The following is a 22356-nucleotide window of genomic DNA, read 5'->3' on the forward strand; positions in this document are numbered from 1 at the left end:
AGCAAATACAGCTGCAGGTCTCTTGCGGTATGTCTCTAAAAGCTTGGCACATCTAGCCACTGGGATTTTTGCCCATTCTTCAAGGCAAAACTGCTCCAGCTCCTTCAAGTTGGATGGGTTCCACTGGCGTACAGCAATCTTTAAGTCATACCACAGATTCTCAATTGGATTGAATCTGGGCTTTGACTTGACCATTCCAAGACATGTAAATGTTTCCCTTTAACCACTCGAGTGTTGCTTTAGCAGTATGCTTAGGGTCATTGTCCTGCTGGAAGGTGAACCTCCATCCCAGTCTCAAATCTCTGGAAGACTGAAGCAGGTTTCCCTCAAGAATTTCCCTGTATTTAGCACAATCCATCATTCCTTCAATTTTGATCAGTTTCCCAGTTCCTGCCGATGAAAACCATCCCCACAGCGTGATGATGCCACCACCATGCTTCACTGTGGGGATAGGGTTCTCGGGGTGATGAGAGGTGTTGGGTTTGCACCAGACATAGCTTTTTCCTTGATGGCCAAAAGGCATCTGACCAGAGTACTTTCTTCCATATATTTGGGGAGTCTCCCACATGCCTTTTGGCGAACACCAAATATGTTTGCTTATTTTTTTCTTTAATTTAAGCAATGGCTTTTTTTCTGTCCACTCTGTAAAGCCCAGCTTTGTGGAGTGTACGGCTTAAAGTGGTCCAATGGACAGATACTCCAATCTCCGCTGTGGAGCTTTGCAGCTCCTTCAGGGTTATCTTTGGTCTCTTTGTTGCCTCTCTGATTAATTCCCTCCTTGCCTGGTCTGTGAGTTTTGGGGGCGGCCCTTTCTTGGGAGGTTTGTTGTGGTGCCATATTCTTTCCATTTTTTAATAATGGATTTAATGGTGCTCCGTGGGATGTTCAAAGATTCTGATGGTTTTTTATAACCCAACCCTGATCTGTACTTCTCCACATCTTTGTCCCTGACCTGTTTGGAGAGCTCCTTGGTCTTCATGGTGCCGCTTGCTTAGTGGTGTTGCAGACTCTGGGGCCTTTCAGAACAGATGTATATACCCTGAGATCATATGACAGATCATGTGACACTTAGATTGCACACAGGTGGACTTTATTTAACTAATTATGTGACTTGTGAAGGTAATTGGTTGCACCAGATCTTATTTAGGGGCTTCATAGCAAAGGGGGTGAATACATATGCATGCACACCTTTTCCGGTTATTTTTAAAAATTTCACATCACCAATTTGGACTATTCTGTGTATGTCCATTGCATTAAATCCAAATAAAAAATCTATTTAAATTTCAGGTTGTAATGCAACAAAATAGGAAAAAACGCAGAGGGGGGTGAATACTTTTGCAAGGCGTTGTAGAGTCTTAAAAGAGTATCTACACACTTAGCTTGATCCATAATTAAAAAATAAGTTATCATACAGTGCCTTCTGAAACTCCTTTACACTGTACAGTGTTGTGCTTATAATATATCACTTATCACTCTTTCAATCTTTCTGTAAACAATCTATATTTAAAGATTATGTTCCATGTTGCTAAATGGGATGTCCATACCAGTATATTTGGTAAATCTATGCACATATACAATGCATGTCTCTGTGAAGACTGGGGTGTAAAATATAAACCCGTATAAAACAGTGTGTGTGTGAAAGAGACTGGGAGATCTCACTGGGGGACGCTTCCAGGAGACAGCCGCGTGTCTGTATGCTCCTGACTAAATAAGGGAATTGGAACGAGCGAACAGGCAGCTCTCCGCCCACGGAGCTCTATGGATCCCCCTCTCCATTTTCACATTTACAGCTTTCAAAATAAAATACAGTAAATAATCAGGATAACAGTTTTATTGTGTGTATTGTATTTTAATGAAGATGATATTGTATACCGGTAGGGAGAGTTAAGAATCATGCTGTAAAATAACATCAAAGTGAACCAGACAGTGCCAACAACATGCGTACTTGCACGCGGAGCGCGCTCTTTGTCTATCGCACAGTGAAGATAGGGGAACCCCCTCCAGTGCTCGTGCAGGCAGTGACGTGTGTACTAGTCTGAAGCCCCCTCATACATGAGACAACTGAGGATGAAGCCCAGTCCTTCCGTGAAATAAACAAAGCGCATCGGAAGTCCCCAAAAAGCGCATAATTGACCAAGCGGTGAGTCAACGCCTCGGGCACTTCACACGCAAACTGAAACCGACCACAACCAGCCCTTGTTTTCGATTGGTATTTTGAATTAGCCTCATTGCATATAGGCTTACAATAGATTGCGGCTGTTGTGTGTGCCAGTCTGGTTGAATTGTGACTGTGATGTCATGTGGATGTGGCTTAGCTTACACACCTGAATGTAAATGTAGCGGCACTTGTGTGGATACCAAACCGTTTGGCCACAGAGGCTCATGTTTGGTTTATTTCAAATCCGATGCTGCTGTCCTTCTTTAGTTACAACGCTTTAGAATAGTCGCATCTCTTTCTCTTTGTTAATTAGCCATTCTCGGTGTATTGGATAGATGGACTATTCAATAAATGTAATCGAATATTTATATTACTAAGCATCAAATTATGCAAATGATGATGATATTTTATGGCTGACGTTGTGCTTTATACACGTTCATTGTCATCCAATGTTTCAACAGTTCTGTTTGCCGATGAGGAAAGTGTGAAAGAGGCGCAGTCGCCACCACCGGTGAGCGCACAGAGTACTGACCACACACGGGACACTTCTACTCCAGAGCGACTACGTCCCAACGACCTAGGACGGACTTTATCCAACGATTTATTCAACTATTTACTTGGCTGCTGATTCCTCTCTGTTTCGTCCATCGGGCGTACGGAAACAGGGAAGAATAGGTGGGCCAGGAGAAAAGGAAAAAAAGACGCAATTATGGCAAAAGCAAGGCTGACTGACTCCCCCGGAGTGTGTAATGAGAAATTACAAGAAGTAGACTCTCGTCTTGCCATTCACCAGAGAGGACATCATATTTGACAGCTCAAGGGACGTAAACAAAACATGCGCTCCTTTTAGTGGAAACTAGAAACTGTTTCCGGATTAAGTGGTGGCACATTTTCTATAACGCTCCTTTCTCTGAGAGGACTGTCCACTTGGTCCGTCTCATGAAGTCATGCTCATGCTTCTGTCGAGGAGTACAGTATTTATTATTCTATGACGTAGGGCACAGTGATTGTCGTCCGTTTTGTCGGGACTCGTAGACTTAGAGGTCCGCATTGGCTACAGAAAGTCCAAAAACTTCAGGGGGATAGAGCAAAGATGCCGGTTCGACGGGGTCACGTGGCACCACAGAATACTTTCCTCGATACTATCATTAGGAAATTTGATAGTCAATGTAAGTTGTTTGATTATTGCATGACGATTTATTATTGCGTCCAATAATCATGTTCATCATGTGTCTAATATTGTGTCCAATGCATAAACCAATTGGATGATAACTTCATTACCATATCACATAATTTTTTCCTGTATGTTTTCCGGTTTATTTTTCTTTGCATGGTAAGTAAAATGTGGCATGCTCTTTTTTCAAATATTCTACAAGTATACTGCAAACAATATTTAATAATTAATTATCTTGAGAATAGAGATAGTAGGCCTACACTCAGGGGTGTCATGAACCCCTTGTTTAAGAGGGGGCAAGACGTGATTATGGAGGGGGTGGGGGTTGGATATTGGAAGAATTTAGACATTTTTAAACACGTGAAACTGATTTTTTCCCTGCAATCTAAAGTCATATTCATTACGCATAATTTGATGTAAAAAAAATATATATGTCAGTTTTCCTGCATAAGCCATTTTAGTTAATGATGCACATTGATTCTTTAATTCTTTAAAAATGTGTATACCTTACCAGTTTAGTAAAACTACCACACTGGTATATAGTATCATAACCCAATAATTAATCTATTTATTATCATTTTGGGTTTAGAAAAGAACAATGCATGGCTCTGTCTATTTTACAGTGAAATAATGTCTATGAATTCATAGACAGTGAATTTGCTTCCTAACCACAATGTTTTGTAAACATCTGGGAACCATCTGACAGATCATTTTCTCCAGGTGAAATTAGATTGCAATTCGAGCCAAGTACGATCTCAACATAAACCCATGGACAGTGAATATTTTTCAATTAAAAAAAAGATCTAATTAAACTGAAGAAAAAAATCAACCCTTTAAAAAATAATGGTCAGAATAATGAAATCGTAAATCTTCAACATTCCCCCTAACACACCAAGCTTTCGCATGTTCTAAAATTCACGGACATTGCCCAAATGTTAAGATTAGCCTTCCATCTCCGTCCATATGATCGGTTCGTGACTTTTCCACGTAAGAGGGTAACCAAACAAACAGGCAAATAGCCGAGGCTACAAGCAGATTCAGAGAGGAAAGTGAAACCATTCTTTTTTACAAAATGATAAAGGAACAACGATAATCAGTCTATTGTTATAACTTTGATGTTCCTAAACAGACTTCCCACGTCGCACATATAGGCCAAATTAGTCAACATTTTTCATAGAATATGCATGGACAAGAATAATGTCCAAAATAATGGAAAAATTGGAAAGTCTTGACTGTTTTGCTGCTCCTGATATTTTAATAAAACATTGGTTATAGGCTACTGATTACGCTGCTGATTAGGCTACTGATTAGGCTACTGATTAGGCTACTGATTAGGCTACTGATTAGGCTGCTGATTAGGCTACTGATTAGGCTACTGATTAGGCTACTGATTAGGCTACTGATTAGGCTACTGATTAAGCTACTGATTACGCTGCTGATTAGGCTACTGATTAGGCTGCTGATTAGGCTACTGATTAGGCTACTGATTAAGCTACTGATTAGGCTACTGATTAGGCTACTGATTAGGCTGCTGATTAGGCTACTGATTAGGCTACTGATTAGGCTACTGATTAGGCTACTGATTACGCTGCTGATTAGGCTACTGATTAAGCTACTGATTAGGCTACTGATTAGGCTACTGATTAGGCTACTGATTAGGCTACTGATTACGCTGCTGATTAGGCTACTGATTAAGCTACTGATTACGCTGCTGATTAGGCTACTGATTAGGCTACTGTGTGTTTCCTCCGACAAAATTGATGCTATAACCAATTACGTTACCGCGAAGACCAGCTTTTGTTGAGTCTAAAATATAAATAAGTAGTGCTGATTCAAATTGGCACACATTTTTAACTTCCACCTCATCGCAAGGGGAGCTGGAAAATAACTGAGCGCCAGCTTTTACCAGTCAAAATTGTCAGAGTGTACGTTTGACACTAGCGCCGCCTTAATGCCAGCAGAAAATAGAGCTGATATGTTACAAACATATACTGTATTTATATTTTGGCTTAATGGTTTCGTATATATTCAACTCTAACTTTGTGTATACAGACCCAGCACTGCCAAGAAGACCCCTAGCTTAGACCTAGAACTTAGACATTCACACTGTGGACGACATATAGTGAGTTCCAAAAGTATTGGGACAGTGACACATCTTTTGTTGTTTTGGCTCAGCACTCCAGAACTTTGGATTTGAAATGATATAATGACTATGAGGTTAAAAAGCAGACTGTCAAGCTTTCATTTCAGGGTATTTTCATCCATATCGGGTGAAGTGTTTAGAAAGTACAGCACTCTTTGTACATAGTCCTCCCCATTTTAGAGGAAGAAAAGTATTGAGACTAACTTATATGTGTATTAAAGTAGTTTAAATTGTATTATGTGGTCCCATATTCCTATATCAAGCAATGATTCCAACAAGCTTGTGACTCTACAAACTGGTTGGATGCATTTGCTGTTTGTTTTGGTTGTGTTTCAGTTATATTGTGTCATTTTGGATTCACTTTTATTGTAAATGAGAATATAATGTTTCTAAATACTTCTACATTGATGTGGATGCTACCATGATTACGGATACTCCTGAATAATGGTGAGTGAGAAAGTTACAGACGCACAAATATCATTACCCGCCCCGAAAACTGCGAACCTGCTCTCTGCTGAGGAGTATTTTTCTCCGCTCATACAGGAGTGATAAAAGGTGAAAACAATTTTCTATGTGAATAATTTTTTATTGTGATTTATCAGTGAGTCATATACTAAACATTTGACTACTCTATTAGACATATAAGTGAATTTGTCCCAATACTTTTTGGTCCCTTGAAATGGAGAGACTATGTACAAAAACTGCTGTCATTTCTAAACGGTTCACCTAATACAGATGAAAATACCCTCAAATTATAATTTTAAATCCAAAGTGCTGCAGTACAGAGCCAAAACAACAACAACAAAGTCACTGTCCCAATACTTTTGTAGCTCGCTGTAGCCTACATGACTATAATACCAATACACTCTCAAATGCTGCTGAGATTATACAAGTACTTGGTCTCAGGCTTTATATGTAAATGTGTTCTGTCCAATGATCTGCTCTAATTGTGCTTACGAAGTAAAACCCAGACTTATTGTTTTCCTACTTTCAAACTGAAAGTTAAGTCAACGTGTCACATGAATGGAGCCATGAGCTCTCTGCCACTTGCTGTCTGTATGTCAGTGTTGACAAGCTTCACTCAACCTCAGTGGTCTGCGCAACTATATTTGATGCGAATCGGGTTACATTTGGTCAATTTCTAAATTATCGCAGAGATGTGACAAGCACGGCTGATGGAGAGGTGGTCAACTTTGGTGTATCGAACAGTCATTACAGCACTGCCTTAGGTCGGCAGGTAACGTAGTGGTCAGAGCATTGGGACAGTGACCGAAAAGTTGTAATTCTGCTCCTGAAAAAAGGTTAACCCACTGTTCATAGGCTGTCATTATAAATAAGAATTTGTTATTTAACTGACTTTCCTAGTTAAATAAATCAAAACAATTTTGGGCTGAGAGAGAGAAAGAGAGAGCGATCTGAATATGTGAATATGTGAACTTAAGCACCTCTGGCCTCAGCGAGAGAAACCTAATGGAGGTGTCCACTCACGTGCCACCTAGCTAGCCTTATGCTACGTACCACCTAGCTAGCCTTATGCTACGTACCACCTAGCTAGCCTTATGCTACGTACCACCTAGCTAGCCTTATACTACGTACCACCTAGCTAGTCTTATGCTACGTACCCCCTAGCTAGCCTTATGCTATGTACCACCTAGCTAGCCTTATGCTATGTACCACCTAGCTAGCCTTATGCTATGTATCACCTAGCTAGCCTTATGCTACGTACCACCTAGCTAGCCTTATGCTATGTACCACCTAGCTAGCCTTATGCTATGTACCACCTAGCTAGCCTTATGCTACGTATCACCTAGCTAGCCTTATGCTACGTACCACCTAGCTAGCCTTATGCTATGTACCACCTAGCTAGCCTTATGCCACGTATCACCTAGCTAGCCTTATGCCACGTACCACCTAGCTAGCCTTATGCCACGTACCACCTAGCTAGCCTTATGCCACATACCACTTAGCTAACCTTATGCCACATACCACCTAGCTAACCTTATGCCACGTACCACTTAGCTAGCCTTATGCTATGTACCACCTAGCTAGCCTTATGACTGTTTTCTTGGTGTTTCTTTATAGTGTCCTCCTCCTACACTGCACTGTGAAGGAGGCAATGAAGACTTTTCCAAGCTGAAAATTATTAAATTATATCAGGTGCAGAGAATCGACACATCGGCAGGAATTTATCACAGGACACACTATACAGTAGATACAGTATGTGTTTTGTACTACAGGATCTTATGTCTAATCACAGTTAAGAATATAATAATATTATCAGACTGCATGCACCCAGAGCCCAGTTTGCACACCCGTCTGCTGTCTGCTAAAGGGGAATAATTGACATTTTCTCCCCAGTGATAAGTGTTCAATGCCAATAGTTGCTAGGCACGGATAACTCCCTAGATTAAAATAAATAAATAATGAGTTTTTGGCATCCCAGGGAGCTGCAACATGTTTCTAAATCTGACCATTATCTTGGTCAATGTGGACTATTGGTATTGGTCCTACCATATTGGCCAATGGTAGTACTCCTCTCCCGTGTATCTCAGAGCTCAGCTGATAGACCATGGCGCCAGGGTTGTGGGTTCAATTCCCATGGGGGACCAGTGCTGAAAAAAAAGTATTAAAATGTATGTTTATGCACAATTATGAATTGGTACGTTCAGTCACATGGCGAAGCAGGAGGCTTTAATTTCATTCTGTTTAATAATGGATTTACTGTTTTATTGTTGTCCTTTTTACGGTTGTATTCTTGTAAAATGATATTGTTTAACCTGAGGGATAAACATTGAGCCAGGTGGAATTGAAAATGATAAAATGGAGAAGGGTGGATCAAGTACTCCTAGCTATTACATTGCTGTTTAATCATTTGCGGATGGATGCTTGGCTTTTCTCTCTGCCTCTCTGTGGGTAGCCTGGCTGTCACCAATACTAAAGGCACAGCATTCGGAGTACAGTGCCAAGGCTTTGATGTACTGTACTGTATTCTTAAAGGGATAGTTCACGTCGGAATTAAAGTTTGTCAGATGTTTACAGACCTTAAAAGTGGTTTCATTTCAAGATGAGTTCATATCCCTGCCATCGATTTGTGTACTTTTTCATTTTTTGTGACTTCCTTTTTTCCAATTCTTAAGAGGTTTGAGGCATATGTCTGCATCAGTGACATAGGGTATGGAGTCATCTCGACGTCGGACCAGTTTTCATGTATGAAAACATCGGACAAACTTGGATAAATACAGGATTTAACATAAGAGAATATTGATGTGTTTAGTGGAGAAAATGTATCAAAAACAACATCTTCTTTTGATTAACAATTTACATTACTTTACTCAATGAGGCATCCTGAGACTTCCAACAAAATATTTAAATCTATTCTTGTTCTATGTTCTTTGGCTATACAGTCATGATCAAAACAATACATACTAACCATCTATAACCAAATGCTGTCGTTGTTGAGTTTGGCCCCCAGCTGAACATAGCCATGAGTAATATAGAGACTGAAACCACAAATATTCCTATCCTATCCATTGCTACTCAAGCTGACTGACCTCACTGGGGCGGCAGGGTAGCCTAGTGGTTAGAGTGTTGGACTAGTAACAGGAAGGTTGCAAGTTCGGGTCCCCGAGCTGACAAGGTACAAATCTGTCGTTCTGCCCCTGAGCAGGCACTTAACCCACTGTTCCTAGGCTGTCATTGAAAATAAGAATTTGTTCTTAACTGACTTCCCGAGGTAAGTAAATCAAACAGGGACCCTTTAACTGCCTGTCTGTGTAGTCATGGCCTCCCTGTCCTCAGCAGAAACATTCCTCCAATTAGTCTTAAATGAGGGACCTTTTTCCTTTGTTTAACTAGGCAAGTCAGTTAAGAACAAATTCTTATTTTCAATGACAGCCTAGGAACAGTGGGTTAACTGGCTGTTCTGGGGCAGAACAACAGATTTGTACCTTGTCAGCTCGGGGATCTGAACTTGCAACCTTCCTGTTACTAGGCCAACGCTCTAACCACTAGGCTACCCTGCCGCTGGGGAGGACATTAAGCTCTACAGCTCAGGCACAAACACAACGTCACCAGGACGACGTGCCACCAGTCTTCCAAGGAATCTGACTCAATCAGGGCTCTTTCTGTAGACAGACAACCAGGACAGTATGACCAGGACAGTATGACCAGGACAGTATGACCAGGACATTATGACCAGGACAGTATGACCAGGACAGTATGACCAGGACAGTATGACCAGGACATTATGACCAGGACAGTATGACCAGGACAGTATGACCAGGACAGTATGACCAGGACATTATGACCAGGACAGTATGACCAGGACAGTATGACCAGGACATTATGACCAGGACAGTATGACCAGGACAGTATGACCAGGACAGTATGACCAGGACATTATGACCAGGACAGTATGACCAGGACAGTATGACCAGGACATTATGACCAGGACAGTATGACCAGGACAGTATGACCAGGACAGTATGACCAGGACAGTATGACCAGGACAGTATGACCAGGACATTATGACCAGGACATTATGACCAGGACATTATGACCAGGACAGTATGACCAGGACAGTATGACCAGGACAGTATGACCAGGACATTATGACCAGGACAGTATGACCAGGACAGTATGACCAGGACAGTATGACCAGGACAGTATGACCAGGACATTATGACCAGGACAGTATGACCAGGACATTATGACCAGGACAGTATGACCAGGACATTATGACCAGGACAGTATGACCAGGACATTATGACCAGGACAGTATGACCAGGACAGTATGACCAGGACAGTATGACCAGGACATTATGACCAGGACAGTATGACCAGGACAGTATGACCAGGACAGTTTTATTAGTCGTATCTACAGGATACACATGGTATACACTGCAGGTTGCCTTCTGGACAATGCAACAACAAGAAATAATACAAGCTAACACAATGAACATAAAGTAAATGGCTCAGTAGAATATAATAAACATTTAGCATCAGTATAATACAGGAAGGCACATTTTATATTTACCCCTGTATATCAGGGAAGGGGTGATTGCGGGGACAAGTGTTTAAATTGAGCATTATTAGCACTAGTAAATAATAGTCTGGTAGCAGCTGTTGAGATGTGTGTGTGTGTGTGTGTGATAAAGGGAGAGAGAATCAGAGCAGGTGGTCATTCCAGTTCAAGTGTTCAGCAGTCTGATGGCTTGTAGATAGTAACTGTCTCTGAACCTGTTGGTATCAGACCTCATGCTCTGATACAGTCTGATGGCTTGTAGATAGTAACTGTCTCTGAACCTGTTGGTATCAGACTTCATGCTCTGATACAGTCTGATGGCTTGTAGATAGAAACTGTCTCTGAGCCTGTTGGTATCAGACTTCATGCTCTGATACAGTCTGATGGCTTGTAGATAGAAACTGTCTCTGAGCCTGTTGGTATCAGACCTCGTGCTCTGATATCGTCTGCCCAGCGGTAAGGGAGTGAACAGCTCGTGGCTGGGGTGTGTTGGGTCCTTGATGATGCTACAGGACTTCCTCATAAACTGTTTCAAGTAGATATCCTGGATGGGATCACATTCCCAGTGATGTACTGGGCCTTCTTCACCACCCGCTGGAGGGCTTTGCGGTGGTGGACAGAACAATTCCCCTACTAGGCGGTGAGGCAACCGGTCAGGACTCTCTCGATGGTGCAGTGGTAGTATTTGGAGAGGACCCGGCGTGCCATGCATTAATTTCTTCAGCCGTCTTAGGAAGTGGAGATGCTTTTGACAAGAGAGGTGGTGTTGTTGGTCCATGTCAAGTCCTCGGAGATGTGGACGCCGATGAACTTAAAACTGCGGACTCTCTCTACTGCAGTCCTGTTGAGGGTCAACAATCAACTCCTTTGTTTTGCTTTGTTTTGCTGCCGGAGTTCACTTCCCTCCTCCCTATAGGCTCACTCAATGTTGCTGGTTATCAGGCCTACAACAGTGGTATCATCACTGAACCTCTCTTCACCCTCTCACTCTGACTGTCTCATAGAGAGACAACACAGAGAGACACGCTCTCTGTTTCTCTACCTCTCTCTCCCCCCTCTCCCCCTCTCTCCCCTCCCTCTCTCTCCCCCTTCGCTCTTTCAATCCCCCCCTCTCACTCTGACTGTCTCATAGAGAGACAACACAGAGAGACACGCTCTCTGTCTCTCTACCTCTCTCTCCACCCTCTCTCTCTGTCTCTCTCCCCTTTGCTCTTTCAATCCCCCACTCTCCCCTCCCTCTCTCTCCCCCTTCGCTCTTTCAATCCCCCTCTCACTCGGACTGTCTCATAGAGAGACAACACAGAGAGACACGCTCTCTGTCTCTCTACCTCTCTCCCCCCCCTCTCTCTCTCTCCCCTTTGCACTTTCAATCCCTCCCTCTCTCTCTCCTCCCTCTCTCTCTCCCTCCTCTCTTTCAATCCCCCCTCCGTCTCTCTATCACTCTCGCTCTCTCAATCCACCCCTCTCTCTCTCCCCGTCTGTCTCTCTTTCTCTGTCTCTGTCTCTCTCTCTCTCTCTCTCTCTCTCTCTCTCTCTCCCCTTCTGTGCTCTGCTTTGTGTCTGTCTGTGTGTCTGTGTGTGTGTGTGTGTGTGTTTGTGTGTGTCTGGCAGCCTGTTGTCTCTGCTGCTAGCTGCCATCCCCAGTCTCTCTGAGTGACCCGCTGGGTTGCCATGTTGGCACCGCTGCCGTTGGGCGCCCGTCCAACAACATGGCGCCTGCTGGGGAGACGAGCTCCATCCTTCCACTTCCAAGTGGGCTGCTCCTTTCAAAGCCTTCTGCTTCCTATCCATCACCTAGCGTCCCCGTTTTAAAAGCACCATGCTAGCTCGTGTAGCTAGGCTAGTGTGTCAGTTTGATTTTATTTGACCATTTAAAATAAACCAAAATGTTGGCCACACCAGGCAACAGATACAAAACTGCGACGATCCCAAAAAAGTCAAGAGACTGGAGTCGGCCCCTCTGTATCAGGAAGTATCTCCTTGTAATTAAATTGAACAACTGCAAATTAGAATTTCATTTTTTTTGCATTGAATTTAAGGAGTAGTGTATGCATATCTAATTACAAAGAGAAGCAACCAAATCAACAATATTTATTGGAATTTAGTTTTGAGTTTCTAATAAACTATTTGAAAAGCCTCCTCATCCTCCTTTTTCCTCCTCATCCTCCTCTCTCTCCTCCTCCTCTCTCTCTCTCTCTCTCCTCCTCCTCTCTCTCCTCATCCTCTCTCTCTCCTCATCCTCTCTCTCTCCTCATCCTGTCTCTCTCCTCATCCTCCTCCTCTCTCTCCTCCTCCTCCTCTCTCTCCTCATCCTCCTCTAATCTCATCCTCTCTCTCCTCCTCCTCTGAGCTTTCCTCTAATCTTCTTCTCCTCCGCTCTCTCCTCCTCCTCCTCTAATCTCCTCCTCTCTCTCCTCATCCTCTGAGCTTTCCTCTAATCTCCTCCTCCTCCTCCTCTAATCTCCTCCTCTCCCTCCTCATCCTCCTCTAATCTCCTCTCTGTCCTCCTCTCTCCTCCTCCTCCTCTCTCTCCTGATCCTCTGAGCTTTCCTCTAATCTCCTCCTCCTCTAATCTCCTCCTCTCTCTCCTCCTCTCTCTCCTCTCCTCATCCTCCTCCTCCACTCTCACTTCTGTGACCACTCTATCATTCTACCACTCCACTGACTGTCACACCTCTCTCCCTCTCTCGCTCTTTCAATTTAAGGGGCTTTACTGGCATGGGAAACATATGTTAACATTGCCAAAGCAAGCAAAATAGATAATAAACAAAAGTTAAATAAACTATAAAAATGAACAGTAAACATTACACTCAAAAGTAAAAAAAAAAAAATAAAGACATTTAAATGGCATGTTATGTCTATATACAGTGTAATGATGTGCAAATAGTTAAAGTAAAAAAGGGAAAAAAATAAACATAAATATAGTTTGTACAATGTTGTACAATGTTGTTACAATGTTTGTTCTTCACCTCTCTCCTTCTCCCTCTCCCCCTCTCTCCCTTTCTCTGCTACTTTACTTTGCATATATCTGCATGACCCCATTTAGAGATGTTACGGTGACTGTATTAACGCCACACCGGAGTTCACAAGTTCCATGTTACCGTTTATTCACAGTAACTAGGCTTCTCAAAGCTCTGATGCTGTGGATGGTCATTGGTATCCTACCAAAAATGCTAACTGCCTGGTACTCAGCACTCTATTGTCCCTCTAATCACTCTGACATAAATGCAAATGTGATCGAAAATCTAATCAAACACTTCACGAGAGCCCATGAGAAAACAGTGATGGCCTCTGTTAAAAAAAGGAGGATCCTATCAGTTTTCTATATGCTGGGTCTACAATATTTATTTCTCAACTTTCCTAATATTAAGCACATTGCTTCTCTTTAAAACAGGTGTATAGTCTACCTGACTGGCATGAAAATGACCACGGGAAAAGCATCCTCCATTCCCTATTTAAGTGCCAGGATGACATGTATACATTTTTTGCTGCCTCTGTTTTCGAGGTGCTTGATAATGGTCTAAATAAAATTAAAATCACATACATATTATTTAGTATATGTAAAGACAAGCTTAAATCAGGAATAGTGTGATGGGTGACAATATTAGCCCATCATTTGTGAATTATCACTTGTGAATGATGCCCAGCATAAGGAAAACTACCTCATGTAGCCTAGCCCATACGCTTATATGTTTTGATAAGGTTTACATCACAACTGAAGTGGCCAAATAACTTCTTAAAATTAAGCACATTAATCCGCTTTACAAAGGGTGTAGAGCCTAACTGGCAAACATAAGCAGCGCGTGAGTTTCAAGTTTGGGGAAGATAATTTACACCATAAGAATGTACCTTTATAATAAAAGCACTACATGTGTGGTCACGTTTAGAATGGTGTTTTCCTGCCGATGGAACATTTTCACTTATACAGTGGTTGCTCCGCTAAAGGTTTTGAGATTATGCTGCGGAATTTAGTGGTTGAGTACAGTACCCTGCGTCACTGCTTCATTGCTCCAGATCACCACAAGGGGGAGTTAGAGCACTTATGCTTACTGGAAAATACTCTTTCAAAATGAATGGAAGAGGCAAGTGGAAGGGGGAAAAGACAGCGTTCAGAGGTCAAGACAGCGCTGCTCTGAGACAAGCATGGGGACTGGTCTTGATAAATCAATGAGATTTTTAGTTTCACTGAATCTCCGGTTGGGTATTGGTTAGACTACAATTAGGGTGTGAAAATGTTATTATTATTTTGCTCTTACTGTAGTATTGTAGTCTACTCCCGATCGGTCACGTTGTACAGCTCTGTTTTATGGTTTTAGACACTTTAGATATTTTCAAAGCAATTGATCAGCGTTAAAAACTTTTCGAGTGGCGAGTCTAAGACACTGTATTGCAGTGAAAACTGCATTGCAACAGATGCTGGTTTGATATCCGTACTGGCCACGACCGGGAGACCTATGAGACGACGGTGAGCTTTTGGTTTCTCTCCCTCTAAAACTTGAATAAATTATTCTTAATTACAAACTGGCTTCATTTACAAATTAGTAAGAATATCTCACCCCATGTTCAAGAATGAACTTTCTCACTTTCAGTTATTTGAAAAACAAAATCCAAAATAGTTATTTAACAAGGACTTGAAAATGAGATTGTAAACTCCGCAAACAACGTTTCTAGTCCAAGAATGAGAAAATGACTAATACATTAGTTCAATACATTGGATAACAAAATAAGCCACCCATTCACCCATTATGAGCTGAAAGGATGATAAACTAAAGGTATTTTTGCTTCAGTACATTTTCTTATATAGCCTATCAATGTGTAGGCATACTGTGTAATAAAACGCTTGGTTCCACAGAATACCAACTGGGATGGAGCCCAAGGCAAATGTGTCTTCTTCATCAACATCTTATGCTTTTGTTAATAAAATAATGATACAAATACTCTCGCCAGCTTTGATCCATGCCTGGGCCTGCAGCACATACATTTCTTGATTTGTCAGACAAATCATTGGGTTGAAACTACAGAGCAGTACAAAACAAGAGAACACACATGGTTAATGTTCTGAAAGAAATATATACACCATTCACCATTCACAATATATATATATACCATTCAAAAGTTTGGGGTCACTTAGAAATGTCCTTGTTTTTGAAAGAAAAACATTAAAATAACATCCATTAAAATAACATCAAATTGATCGGAAATACAGTGTAGACATTGTTAATGTTGTAAATGACTATTGTAGCTGGAAATGGCAGATTTTTTCAAATGGAATATCTACATAGGCGTACAGAGGGCCATTATCAGCAACCATCACTCCTGTGTTCCAATCGCACGTTGTGTTAGCTAATCCAAGTTTATCATTTTAAAAGGTTAATTGATCATTAGAAAACCCTTTTTCAATTATGTTTGCACAGCTGAAAACTGTTGGTATGATTAAAGAAGCAATGAAAATGGCATTCTTTAGACTAGTTGAGTATCTGGAGCATCATATCAAATGTATTTATATAGCCCTTCGTACATCAGCTGATATCTCAAAGTGCTGTACAGAAACCCAGCCTAAAACCCCAAACAGCAAGCAATGCAGATGTAGAAGCACGTTGGCTAGGAAAAACTCCCTAGAAAGGCCAGAACCTAGGAAGAAACCTAGAGAGGAACCAGGCTATGAAGGGTGGCCAGTCCTCTTCTGGCTGTGCCGGGTGGAGATTATAACAGAACATGCCCAAGATGTTCAAATGTTCATAAATGACCAGCATGGTCAAATACTAGATCGGGGACAGGTAGAACATCCGGTGAACAGGTCAGGATTCCATAGCCGCAGGCAGAACAGTTGAAACAGGAGCAGCAGCACGGCCAGGTGGACTGGGAACAGCAAGGAGTCATCATGCCAGGTAGTCCTGAGGCATGGTCCAAGGGCTCAGGTCCTCCGAGAGAGAGAAAGAAAGAGAGAATTAGAGAGAGCATACTTAAATTCACACAGGATTAGAGAGAGCATACTTAAATTCACACAGGACACCAGATAAGACAGGAGAAGTACTTCAGATATAACAAACTGACCCTAGCCCCCCGACACATAAACTACTGCAGCATAAATACTAGAGGCTGAGACAGGAGGGGTCAGGAGACACTGTGGCCCCATCCGATGATACCCCCGGACAGGACCAAACAGGAAGTATATAACCCCACCCACTTTGCCAAAGCACAGCCCCCACACCACTAGAGGGATATCTTCAACCACCAACTTACCACCCTGAGACAAGGCCGAGCATAGCCCACAAAGATCTCCGCCACATCACAACCCAAGGGGGGCGCCAACCCAGACAGGAAGATCACATCAGTGAATCAACCCACTCAAGTGACGCACCCCTCCTAGGGACGGCATGAAAGTGCACCAGTAAACCAGTGACTCAGCCCCTGTAATAGGGTTAGAGGCAGAGAATCCCAGTGGAAAGAGGGGAACCGGCCAGGCAGAGACAGCAAGGGCGGTTCCTTGCTCCAGAGCCTTTCCGTTCACCTTCACACTCCTGGGCCAGACTACACTCAATCATATGACCCACTGAAGAGATGAGTCTTCAGTAAAGACTTAAAGGTTGAGACCGAGTTTGCATCTCTCACATGGGTAGGCAAACCATTCCATAAAAATGGAGCTCTATAAGAGAAAGCCCTGCCTCCAGCTGTTTGCTTAGAAATTCTAGGGACAATTAGGAGGCCTGCGTCTTGTGACCGTAGAGTACGTGTAGGTATGTACGGCAGGACCAAATCAGAGAGATAGGTAGGAGCAAGCCCATGTAATGATTTGTAGGTTAGCAGTAAAACCTTGAAATCAGCCCTTCCCTTGACAGGAAGCCAGTGTAGGGAGGCTAGCAATGGAGGAATAGGATCACATTTTTTGGTTCTAGTCAGGATTCTAGCAGCCGTATTTAGCACTAACTGAAGTTTATTTAGTGCTTTATCCGGGTAGCCGGAAAGTAGAGCATTGCAGTAGTCTAAGCAAGAAGTAACAAAAGCATGGATTAATTTTTCTGCATCATTTTTGGACAGAAAGTTTGATTTTTGCAATGTTACGTAGATGGAAAAAAGCTGTCCTTGAAACCATCTTGATATGTTCGTCAAAAGAGAGATCAAGGTCCAGAGTAACGCCGAGGTCCTTCACAGTTTTTTTTGAGACGACTGTACAACCATTAAGATTATCAGATTCAACAGAAGATATCTTTGTTTCTTGGGACCTAGAACAAGCATCTCTGTTTTGTCCGAGTTTAAAAGTAGAAAGTTTGCAGCCATCCACTTCCTTATGTCTGAAACACAGGCTTCCAGCAAGGGCAATTTTGGGGCATCACCATGTTTCATTGAAATTTACTGCTGTGTGTCATCCGCATAGCAGTGGAAGTTAACATTATGTTTTCGATTGACATCCCCAAGAGGTAAAATATATTGTGAAAACAATAGTGGTCCTAAAACGGAACCTTGAGGAACACCGAAATGTACAGTTGTTTTGTCAGAGGACAAGCCATTCACAGAGACAAACTGATATCTTTCCGACAGATAAGATCTAAACCAGGCCAGAACTTGTCCGTGTAGACCAATTTGGGTTTCCAATCTCTCCAAAAGAATGTGGTGATCGATGATATCAAAAGCAGCACTAAGGTCTAGGAGCACGAGGACAGATGCAGAGCCTCGGTCTGATGCCAATTAAAGGTCATTTACCACCTTCACAAGTGCAGTCTCAGTGCTATGATGGGGTCTAAAACCAGACTGAAGCATTTCGTATACATTGTTTGTCTTCAGGAAGGCAGTGAGTTGCTGCGCAACAGCTTTTTCTAAATTTTTTGAGAGGAATGGAAGATTCAATATAGGCCGATAGTTTTTTATATTTTCTGGGTCAAGGTTTGGCTTTTTCAAGAGAGGCTTTATTACTGCCACTTTTAGTGAGTTTGGTACACATCCGGTGGATAGAGAGCCGTTTATTATGTTCAACATAGGAGGGCCAAACACAGGAAGCAACTCTTTCAGTAGTTTAGTTGGAATAGGGTCCAGTATGCAGCTTGAAGGTTTAGAGGCCATGATTATTTTCATCATTGTGTCAAGAGATATAGTACTAAAATACTTGTGTGTCTCTCTCTCTCTTGATCCTAGGTCCTGGCAGAGTTGTGCAGACTCGGGACAGCTAAGCTTTGAAGGAATACGCAGATTTAAAGAGGAGTCCGTAATTTGCTTTCTAATAATCATGATCTTTTCCTCAAAGAAGTTCATGAATTTATTACTGCTGAAGTGAAAGCCATCCTCACTTGGGGAATGCTGCTGTTTAGTTAGCTTTGCGACAGTATCAAATAGAAATTTCGGATTGTTCTTATTTTCCTCAATTAAATTGGAAAAATAGGATGATCGAGCAGCAGTAAGGGCTCTTTGATACTGCACGGTACTGTCTTTCCAAGCTAGTCGGAAGACTTCCAGTTTAGGTTGTAGTTATTATAGGACTCTCTTTATACCAAGCATCAGCATTTGTGGGTTCGATTACAGGCTCAAAATGGCCAGAAACAAATAACTTTTCCGAAATTCGTCAGTCTATTCTTGATCTGAGAAATGAAGGCTATTCCATGCGAGAAATTGCCAAGAAACTGAAGATCTCGTACAGGGCTGTGTTCAACTCCCTTCACAGAACAGTACAAACTGACTCTAACCAGAATAGAAAGAGGAGTGGGAGGCTCCGGTGCACAACTGAACAAGAGGACAAGTACATTAGATTGTCTAGTTTGAGAAACAGACGCCTCACGAGTCCTCAACTGGCAGCTCATTAAATAGTACCCGCAAACACCAGTTTCAACGTGAACATCGAAGAGGCGACACTAGGATGCTGGCCTTCTAGGCAAAGTTCCTCTGTCCAGTGTCTGTTCTTTTGCCCATCTTAATCTTTTCTTTTTATTGGCCAGTCTGAGATATGGCTTTTTATTTGCAACTCGCTAAATATTCTCATCTGTTGTGTCAACCACATTGCATAAAAAGTTATTTTTATTGCTAGTGGTTGTATTAATTTGAGATCTATTGCATCCCACAACTGTCCCAGATTATGTTTGCACAGAATAGAATAGGTTGACTTTTGTACTATGGGGGATAGTAGATTGCTCTTTTGCTGTTCGTTAGACCTACGCATCTTATTTGCTGACGAAAAGTAAATATTTAGGTCTTCTAACATCTTCAATATGTGCCTCGGAATTGTATGTAATGTCATCAATTGTAGCCTGTGAGAAAGACCCGATCAAGTGACTGAGAGCCGTGTTTCGACACGCAGCCCGGAGAAGGGAATTATAAATATTATATTCAGCACAAAGGCCAATGGCTGAAAAAGGCATGGATTATTATAGGGGACATTGTGACCACACAAAGGCATGGATTATTATAGGGGACATTGTGACCACACAAAGGGATGGATTATTATAGGGGACATTGTGACCACACAAAGGCATGTATTATTATAGGGGACATTGTGACCACACAAAGGCATGGATTATTATATGGGACATTGTGACCACACAAAGGCATGGATTATTATAGGGGACATTGTGACCACACAAAGGCATGGATTATTATAGGGGACATTGTGACCACACAAAGGCATGGATTATTATAGGGGACATTGTGACCACACAAAGGGATGCAGCCGGGAAATTCAGGGCAAGATCAAGTGCTTGTCAAAATTGTGAATGAGAGACTGATGAAGTGTGTGCAGCAAAAAAACAAAGCAGAGCTCATGCCTTTCATGAGACTTTTTGCAAATCATCATTAGTCTCATCATGCAGACTAAGAATGTGTAAAAAAAATCTAAACATACAGCCAAACATTTGTATCACAACTAAAGTTGCACAAATAAATTATGCATATAGGAGTACCTATTTCTTTCTTAACCACTCAACACAGAATAGACGCATGTAGGCACTCCCTCAAATTGTTTGGAGAAAATATCCTTTCTATTTGATTCAGCTATGCTCAATTGTATTCTTCATACTATAAAATAATGTAAAACAAGAAATTCTAAATAAATCTTGTCTACTAAATTAACTAGTGTAGACCACAACGATTTGGCATAGCCAGATCATGGTCTAACATAAGGACAACACAGAGTATTCTGTTCTTCTGAAATAGATTTAAAAAATCTTCATATCATGTTTCTATAGACCTGTCTAAATGAATAATGGATTTATTGTGATGGTGTAAGTTGGTGTTAATGGATTTATTTAGACTTTTTAAAATGTAGACCTTACAAAGGTCTGCATCAGTGGCTTGTAGGGGGAAGCCAGGAGATGGTAAATGTGTTTTTGTTAATTAGCAGACAATCACCGGCTGACAACATTTCATGACCGCCACATGCCCTAATCCCAATTAAGGAGTTCAAATGAGACCGGCTTGGCTTGTGCACCTAATTGAAAAATGTCCCATCAAATATTACATTGATTGTAAATTAAGCGTGTTAAAGAATGTAGTGCTGAATCAACTTTTGAAACTCATCGTTTTTTTCTTTTTGGGAGGCACCCGGGAGGGTTAGGGTTAACAACAGCTTTCCCCCAAATGTCTTATGATTTTCACATTTTTGCAGTTCTGGATGGGAAGAATTAACACTGGTCTGTAGTTCCCTAGTAGTCAGAGAGAGAGAGAGAGAGAGAGAGAGAGAGAGAGAGAGAGAGACAGAGAGAGAGAGAGAGACAGAGAGACAAAGAGAGAGAGAGAGAGAGAAAGAGAGATAGAGAGAGAGACAGAGAGAGAGAGAGAGAGACAGAGAGAGAGAGAGACAGCGAGAGAGAGACAGAGAGAGAGAGACAGAGACAGAGAGAGACAGAGAGAGAGACAGACAGAGAGAGAGAGAGAGACAGAGAGACAGAGAGAGAGAGAGAGAGAGAGAGAGAGAGAGAGATAGACAGAGACAGAGACAGAGACAGAGACAGAGACAGAGACAGAGACAGAGAGAGAGACAGAGACAGAGACAGAGACAGAGAGAGAGAGACAGAGAGAGAGACAGAGAGAGAGAGAGAGAGAGAGACAGAGAGAGAGACAGAGACAGAGAAAGAGACAGAGACAGAGAGACAGAGACAGAGACAGAGACAGAGAGAGAGAGAGAGAGAGAGAGAGAGAAAGAGAGAGAGAGAGAAAAGATAATTAGTTGACACATTGGAAAGAATTGACCAAAAAACTGAACAAACTAGATTGCTATTTGGCCATAAACAGAGAGTACACAGTGGCAGAATACCTGACCACTGTGACTGACCCAAAATTAAGGAAATATTTGACTATGTGCAGACTAAGTGAGCATAGCCTTGCTATTGAGAAAGGCCGCCAAAGTCAGACCTGGCTCTCAAGAGAAGACAGGCTATGTGCACACTGCCCACAGAATGAAGTGGAAACTGAGCTGCACTCCCATATCTATTGGGTGAAATATCACTATTTGTCACTCTAACACTGTATATATACATAATATGACATTTGAAATGTCTTTATTCTTTTGGAAGTTTTGTAAGTGTAACGTTTACAGTTTGTATTTTATTGTTTATCTATTTCCCTTGATTTTTCAATGTAAACATATGTTACCCATGCCTATGAAAGAGAGGGAGAGAGTGACAGAGAGACAGAGTGACAGAGAGACAGAGTGACAGAGAGACAGAGTGACAGAGACAGAGTGACAGAGAGGGAGAGTGACAGAGAGGGAGAGTGACAGTGACAGAGAGACAGAGTGACAGAGAGACAGAGAGGGAGAGTGACAGAGAGAGAGAGTGACAGAGAGGGAGAGTGACAGAGAGGGAGAGTGACAGAGAGGGAGAGAGGAGTGTGTGTGTGTGAATATGTGCCTCTATGGTAGGATATCTACGCTACCTGAA

At 42.0% G+C, this 22356-nt stretch overlaps 1 long non-coding RNA gene across 1 annotated transcript in view; it reads left to right on the plus strand.

The window, feature by feature from the left end:
• The first annotated feature begins 2016 nt into the window (after positions 1-2016).
• LOC112215287 overlaps positions 2017-22356 on the plus strand; it is a 34276-nt gene continuing 13936 nt past the window's right edge. The window contains exons 1-2 of the long non-coding RNA XR_002948210.2: positions 2017-2140; positions 2620-3327. This is a non-coding gene — a long non-coding RNA (uncharacterized LOC112215287). The remainder of the gene's footprint in view (positions 2141-2619; positions 3328-22356) is intronic.

The sequence above is a fragment of the Oncorhynchus tshawytscha genome, linkage group LG16, assembly GCF_018296145.1.
Source record: "Oncorhynchus tshawytscha isolate Ot180627B linkage group LG16, Otsh_v2.0, whole genome shotgun sequence".
Taxonomy (NCBI): Eukaryota; Metazoa; Chordata; class Actinopteri; order Salmoniformes; family Salmonidae; genus Oncorhynchus; species Oncorhynchus tshawytscha.